Source organism: Rhagoletis pomonella, unplaced genomic scaffold, assembly GCF_013731165.1.
Source record: "Rhagoletis pomonella isolate Grant_MI unplaced genomic scaffold, Rhpom_1.0 Rhpom_scaffold_00001, whole genome shotgun sequence".
In the NCBI taxonomy this organism is placed as follows: domain Eukaryota; kingdom Metazoa; phylum Arthropoda; class Insecta; order Diptera; family Tephritidae; genus Rhagoletis; species Rhagoletis pomonella.
In genome coordinates this window covers 71,599,806-71,606,055 of record NW_023458555.1, presented here as the reverse complement: position 1 = coordinate 71,606,055, position 6,250 = coordinate 71,599,806, and the positions used below count along the sequence as shown (strand labels likewise).

The 6,250-nt window shown below is 34.4% G+C and overlaps 1 long non-coding RNA gene across 1 annotated transcript in view; it reads left to right on the top strand.

The window, feature by feature from the left end:
* Window positions 1-6,250, top strand: part of LOC118747609 — a 122,959-nt gene that overhangs the window by 1,037 nt on the left and 115,672 nt on the right. The gene's annotated exons all lie outside the window — the stretch shown is intronic.

The following is a 6,250-nucleotide window of genomic DNA, read 5'->3' as shown; positions in this document are numbered from 1 at the left end:
ATATGTGTGTAAGTAAGCCGGCGGCAAATTAACGTTAAAGAAAACAAGAGCAGAAAGTCACATAAGCCAGTAGATGTCTAAGCAGTAGACTAAATTAAAGTTTTTCTACCCCCAGGTCGCCCATGCATAAAAGGACCTCCACTCCACACCAAGCGTATCTTGCACTATACGGAACGTGGAAAAAGCTGTGGGCAGACGCACTAAAGCTAAGCCAACTCCTTCACCAATCCACTCGTGTACACACATCCGAACACATGAACACACATCGACGCATACATTTAAAGCCAACAGCTACAAATATAACAGCGCACATACACAGATATATGCAAATACAAACATCACAACGAACAGCTGGTCTGGAAGATTTGGACGGAACAAATTATCAACCACGGGATCTTCATACGCATGTTCATACTAGTTAACACCGGGAAAGTAATAAGCGAGAAGGAGCATCAAGCCACGGAGAGCAGTTCTGTTAGAAGCAGAGGAGAGCGTGACATCGTGGGACAGCATCCACAGCAGGAGCGTAACAGGCCAGCGCAGCGCCTACGCCGCTGATCCGCAGCTGCGCCGCGATCATCTTGAATTCTCGCACTTAATTGCTTTTGTTTAGTTTTATGCACATTCTTTTTTCTTACCTAGTTTAAGCTTCTCCTATACGTATGTATGTAGGGAACTCAGGGCTCTTACATACCTTGCTTTATTTTACTTGATTTTTGCATTCCTTCTTAGTTATTCCGCTTTCTTCGGGTTTGCCATCCCCGACCTTTGCGGGCATGAATTCAATTCCCGATTTTTTCTAGGTGTTATTTTTGCTTAGCACATGGTTTTTTATTTGCATAATTTGGTTCAACACAATAGTTTTTTTTAAAATTTTTTTTTTGGATTGCATTCAGCATGTACTACATATATACCTATGCTCACATGTATGCCATAGCCAGACGGACATGCGAATTTATATTTTTGGTTTCTTTTCCGTTCGCTATTGGCAGTATATGTATGCATAGATATACATTTGTACATGCAAGTATTTTTTTTTTTTTTGACTTTCCTTTAGAGTTCGAGTCACAGGGCACTTTCTGAGTTAGGTTCACTGATCTTATTTTTTTACACATGTCGTTTCGCCACTTTTAAGTTTGAGTTAAGTCGCATTAAATTTTATTTTCTTAAGTTTTAATTTTCAATTTTTTTTGATTTTTTACACATGCGTATTTTCCCCGGTAGTTTTCCGATTCGCTCGCCGTCCGGAATCACGAGCGAGTGGTTTTACTTTAAAACCAGTAGGGCAGTAGGCACAGACCTCAGCACCGTGGCTGCAGGTGTACATATGTATGTATAGCCGTCGGTATATATAGTAGGCTCTCTAACTCTCCACACAGGTTCTCGACAGCATGCTGGTACCATCATCGCTGGAGGCCAAGGTGAGTACATGAATTGTCTCTGAATATAATACTATACATATATGCACATATATATACATATATATACATATAGGCCCGCGGGACATATGTATGCACGTAAATTAAACCCATCTTTATCGGGTTTTCTTTGTTGTACTAATCTTGAACTAGCATTGAGGGCAAAGTGGCCTCATTACGGAATTTACATGTACAGAAAGAGCCGATTCGGAAGTTAGAAGTCATTGGTAGTGAATATGAATTTAGATACGTTTAAGTAGTAGGAAACATGTATTAGGGTGAGAAAAAAGACAATTATTTTTTTAAGGTATAAGATTAAACCTTTATTTACTTTTGAGGCATTGCTTTGGTTCAGAGATTGGGATATTAGTGGAAAAAGTAGGAGCAGTGCTTAGGATTAATAGGCAATAGGAGAAAAAAAAAAAAAAAACACTGAATTTCTTTTTCTATGAAGTTAATGTATATGTTAGCATTAGGGTGGTAGAAGGGAATTGTTCATAGTGTTAAAAATAGTGGATAAGTTGAGATTGTGAATAAAGAGTTAGAAAAAAAAAATGATAAGCTGAACTCAGGAGTTTGTTAATGTCGGAAGATCATTAGGTATGGAGTGCTGAGCACGAGAGTTGGGGTGGGTGTTGCGCTTGGTCAACGCAGGGGAAGTGGGGAGTGGACACTCGATGACGGAGGACTTGGAAATTACTGATTTATTGATTTCCGTTAATCCATGGTAGGTTGGTATTGAATGGGAGAAATGGACTGTAACCACGCCCACTTCCCATATAACGGTAATTTCCAGAAATACGAAAACTGCGATATTTTAGTAACTACTGAAGATAATTCACTCAAAATTGATATTTACAATAACTTTCAGACGAAAAATAAGAATATTATAAATTTTTGGAAAATGGGCGTAGCCACGCCCACATATGGTTACATGTGTTTATCTTGGTAACCGCTGCACCAATTTCTTCCAAACTTGGCACAGTTGTTGGCCTTGGTACAGCATACTAAATGGCCGAAAATAAAAAAATCGGACAATAACCACGCCCACATTCCATATACAGTAATTTAGAGAAATACAAAATCTTCGATAAATCAGTAAATATTAAAGCTAATTTATTCAAAATTGATGCTTGCAACAATTCTTTACCAAGAAATACGCTTATGGTAAAATTTTGTAAAATGACGCTAATTTACTCAAAATTAATACACCCCGGCTTACCATCTAGCGGTAGCTTTCGGAAAGGTGAAAAAACATATATTTAATACTTGCGCCGGGTATTTAATGTTCGGCTCCACCCGAACTTAGACTTTCTTACTTGTTATAGTTAAATTACTAACAGGCTCAATTTCAAGTCCGCTTCTTCTGGGCGAAGTTAGCCTTAATGTTACCTCCCGTGTATCAAGGCACTTTTATCCCCTATTTTTTAAAACTTGTAAATCTAATTTTGAATTACACGAGCCACTCCGTTGCTTATGCCAGGATTTTAACTCTCATTCTAGCGCATTTGATATATCTGATTCACTTTTCAGCATTAAAAAATCGATACTGTCCTCTCTCAATAAATTAATCATTAAAATAAAGACATAAAAACGGCTGATGAATTTAGTTCTGTAGCTGAACAGTTTTAGTTTTAGTTTTAGATCTCGATACTTAACAAACTCCTGCCAATCGTGACACGGCGCAAAAATTGACAATACTGGTCCCGTACGTCATGCGGACTGCGCCCCTCCTGCGCATGGGCGGGAATGGAGGGTAAAACCGTTGGTTTTATTATTATTATTATTATTATTATTATTATTATTATTATTATTATTATTATTATTATTATTATTATTATTATTATTATTATTTTACTTGTTTAAGCTCATATTTTTGAATTATTAATGCATATAACACTGTGCGACAGTCAATTTTACACACAAAAAAAATCAATATATTCACAAAGCTGGGGGCCAAATATAGTAAAGCTGCGTTTTTAGTTTTTCTCTCTGACGTCAGGATTTTTTTTAAAGGGCTTTGAAATTTCTAGAATATGATTTAATAAAAAAATTATTCAAAAGATTCGATGCATTGTAGAATAACAATATGGGTATCAATTAAAACGAACAATTCTGTAGAAAGAAAAAAAATAATTTTTGGGAGCACCAGGAGGATAAGTATTGAAAATGTCCTTTTAAAACTTTATGCTTGAATATCCTGGGAAATTTCCAATATTTATTTTTGAAAAAAATATATTTCAAGGACTAATATTTTATCTACCACATCCTCGAATTTCGTCCCTCCAAATTTATTAGTTTTAGATAAAAAAAATGTTATACTTCTCTTTGTAAGATATTTATAATTACAATGTACATTAATGAAGATAGTGGAATCGTTATTTTGGAACCATGTATGCGCTCTAAAAGAACAAACTGACCGTACGGTTTAAATACTTTAATTTTTTTATATACAAAGGCCAGCCTTTCACCTAAGGGGGCAAGAGTTTATGTAGAGGGAAAAATTTTTTTTAATTAAATTTGTTTTCTTCGTGTATAAAAACAGAAACTTTTGGGATTAAAAAAGTATAATTTTTCTGGTATACTTTACAACGATACCAAGTTTTTAAAAATCGGTTTGTAATTTTTTTGTTTAACATATTTTTTTTATAAAAAACGAATTTTTTGCTTTTAAGTGGTGTTTCTCAAATTCTTATATACGAAGTATTCAAGTGTGCATACCAGAAGAAAGGGTATTTAATCGCCTTTACAACGATACCAAATTTTTAAAAATGGGTTGGTAATTTTTCTGTTATTTTTTTTTTTTTAGAAAAAACAGGTATTTTTTCTTTTTAAGTGTTTTTTCTCAAATTTTTGTATGCGAAGTATACAAATACGCATATCAGAAGAGAAGAAGGGGGTCTAATCACGTTTACACCGATACCGACTTTTTAAAAATCAGTTCAAATCGTTTGAAATATTAGGTTTTTATTTTTCGAAGACCCGACCTTTTCCCGTTTATAGCAAGTTTGCGAAAAAAGTTATAAACCATTTAAATAGGAGAAGAAGGCCGTCTACGACTATATTTAACATATAATAAAAAATAATTTTTTATCGAACTTCGGAGGCTAACTTGGAAAAACGGAGAAATTACTATTTACTATAGCCGTCATCGATTCGCCAACAGTTAGCGAGTGGCGAAACGAACGAACTCAATGAGGTACAACCAAACTCGCTATTGTCTATCCGTGCTAGCTAACTTTGTTATTGCTTTCACATACAAAATTCTTCTTTAAGCGACCGGAACTCAAACATAGCTAGGGAGAAGTGGCGAATCGATGACGGCTTACAATACCTAGCGGAGTGCTGAACAGTGTAATGATTCTAGTATCTTCATTTATGTATATTGTAGCTATCAATATCTTATAAAGAGAAGTGTAAATTTTTTTTATCTAAACTAATAAAGTTAGAAGGATGAAATTCGAGGAGTTGGTAGTTTACATATTAGTCCTTGACATATATTTTTTTCAAAAATAAATATTGGAAATTTCCAAGGATATTCAAGCATAAAGTTTTAAAAGGACATTTTCAATATTTATTCGTCCTGGTGCAACATAAAATTATTATTTTTTTAATTCTACAGAATTTTTTCTTTTATCTGATGCCCATATTGTTTCTCTACAATACACAAAATCTTTTGAATAATTTTTTTATTCAATCATATGCTGGAAATTTCAAAGTCCTTTAAAAAAAATGTCCTGACGTCAGAGAGAAAATTTAAAAACGCAGTTATGCTATATGCTAGTTGTGCTCCTAGTTTTATGAATATATTGATTTTTTCGTGTTTTAAAAATTTGTGGTTTTTGTCGCACGGTGTTATATGCACATATTTTCGATTTCTTAGTGCATGAGATTCGGAGCCCTAGTTATTACCAACTAATTTCCTAGTACTTACCTTTTGCTACTGGGTATGTAACATATATACATATGTGTTTGTGTGCAAGTGTGCTGGCCGATACATTGACCTGAGGAAAATCTCGAATCTGTGAGAATGTGTATATTTAGTCATACATACGTACATAAAGGTGCCGGCAAAAAAATTGTCTAAAAATACGAAAGTAAAGAAAGACGGACAGATAGTCGGCGGAGCAAATGTTATTAGGATTTTTATCTTTGGAATTTCATTTGCATGTCGAAGTATTGGCCATAACGAAAACATGTTAGCATGAATAGGATATTTTGGAATTATTCAGAATGCTGTTTCGTATGCAGTGTTGCCATTGTGGTGCTTTTGGAGCTAGATTTAGCTCTTTATTTTTCTATTTAGCTCCGAAAATTGGGCTTTAGCTCCTAGCTCTTTTTTTAGCACTTTTCAAAATTATCCGACACTTTTTTTAGCTCCAGAAAGTTTTAGTTGTATTTGGTGATTTACTAAGATTCCAAATTTGTAATTTCAGTGCCCAAGTGATGACTGAAATTTAATTGGCTTTGGCGATTTCAGCCTATTTTCGATGCCTTCATGTTATTCTATTCCGCGCGGGAGCACACACAATACCGGACAGTAGTTCGAGCTACGATAAGCTCAGACGATGTATTTTCTATCAGGCGGCCACGATAGAAAAGGAAAGCCAAAACTTAAGCGATGATAAAATTACAAATTTCCAAATGCAGTGGAAAAACAAACATTTGTATCCACGTGAAAATACAGACTCCGCCATAAACTCTTGGATCTAGATTAAAGAATTCAAAAATTAATTAGAAGAAAATCCAAGTTTTTATGGTCAATTTAAATATCTGAAATTGCAAATCTAATAGTTTGTAAAGTATTTTTAGTTCATTGTGTAGTTTATATA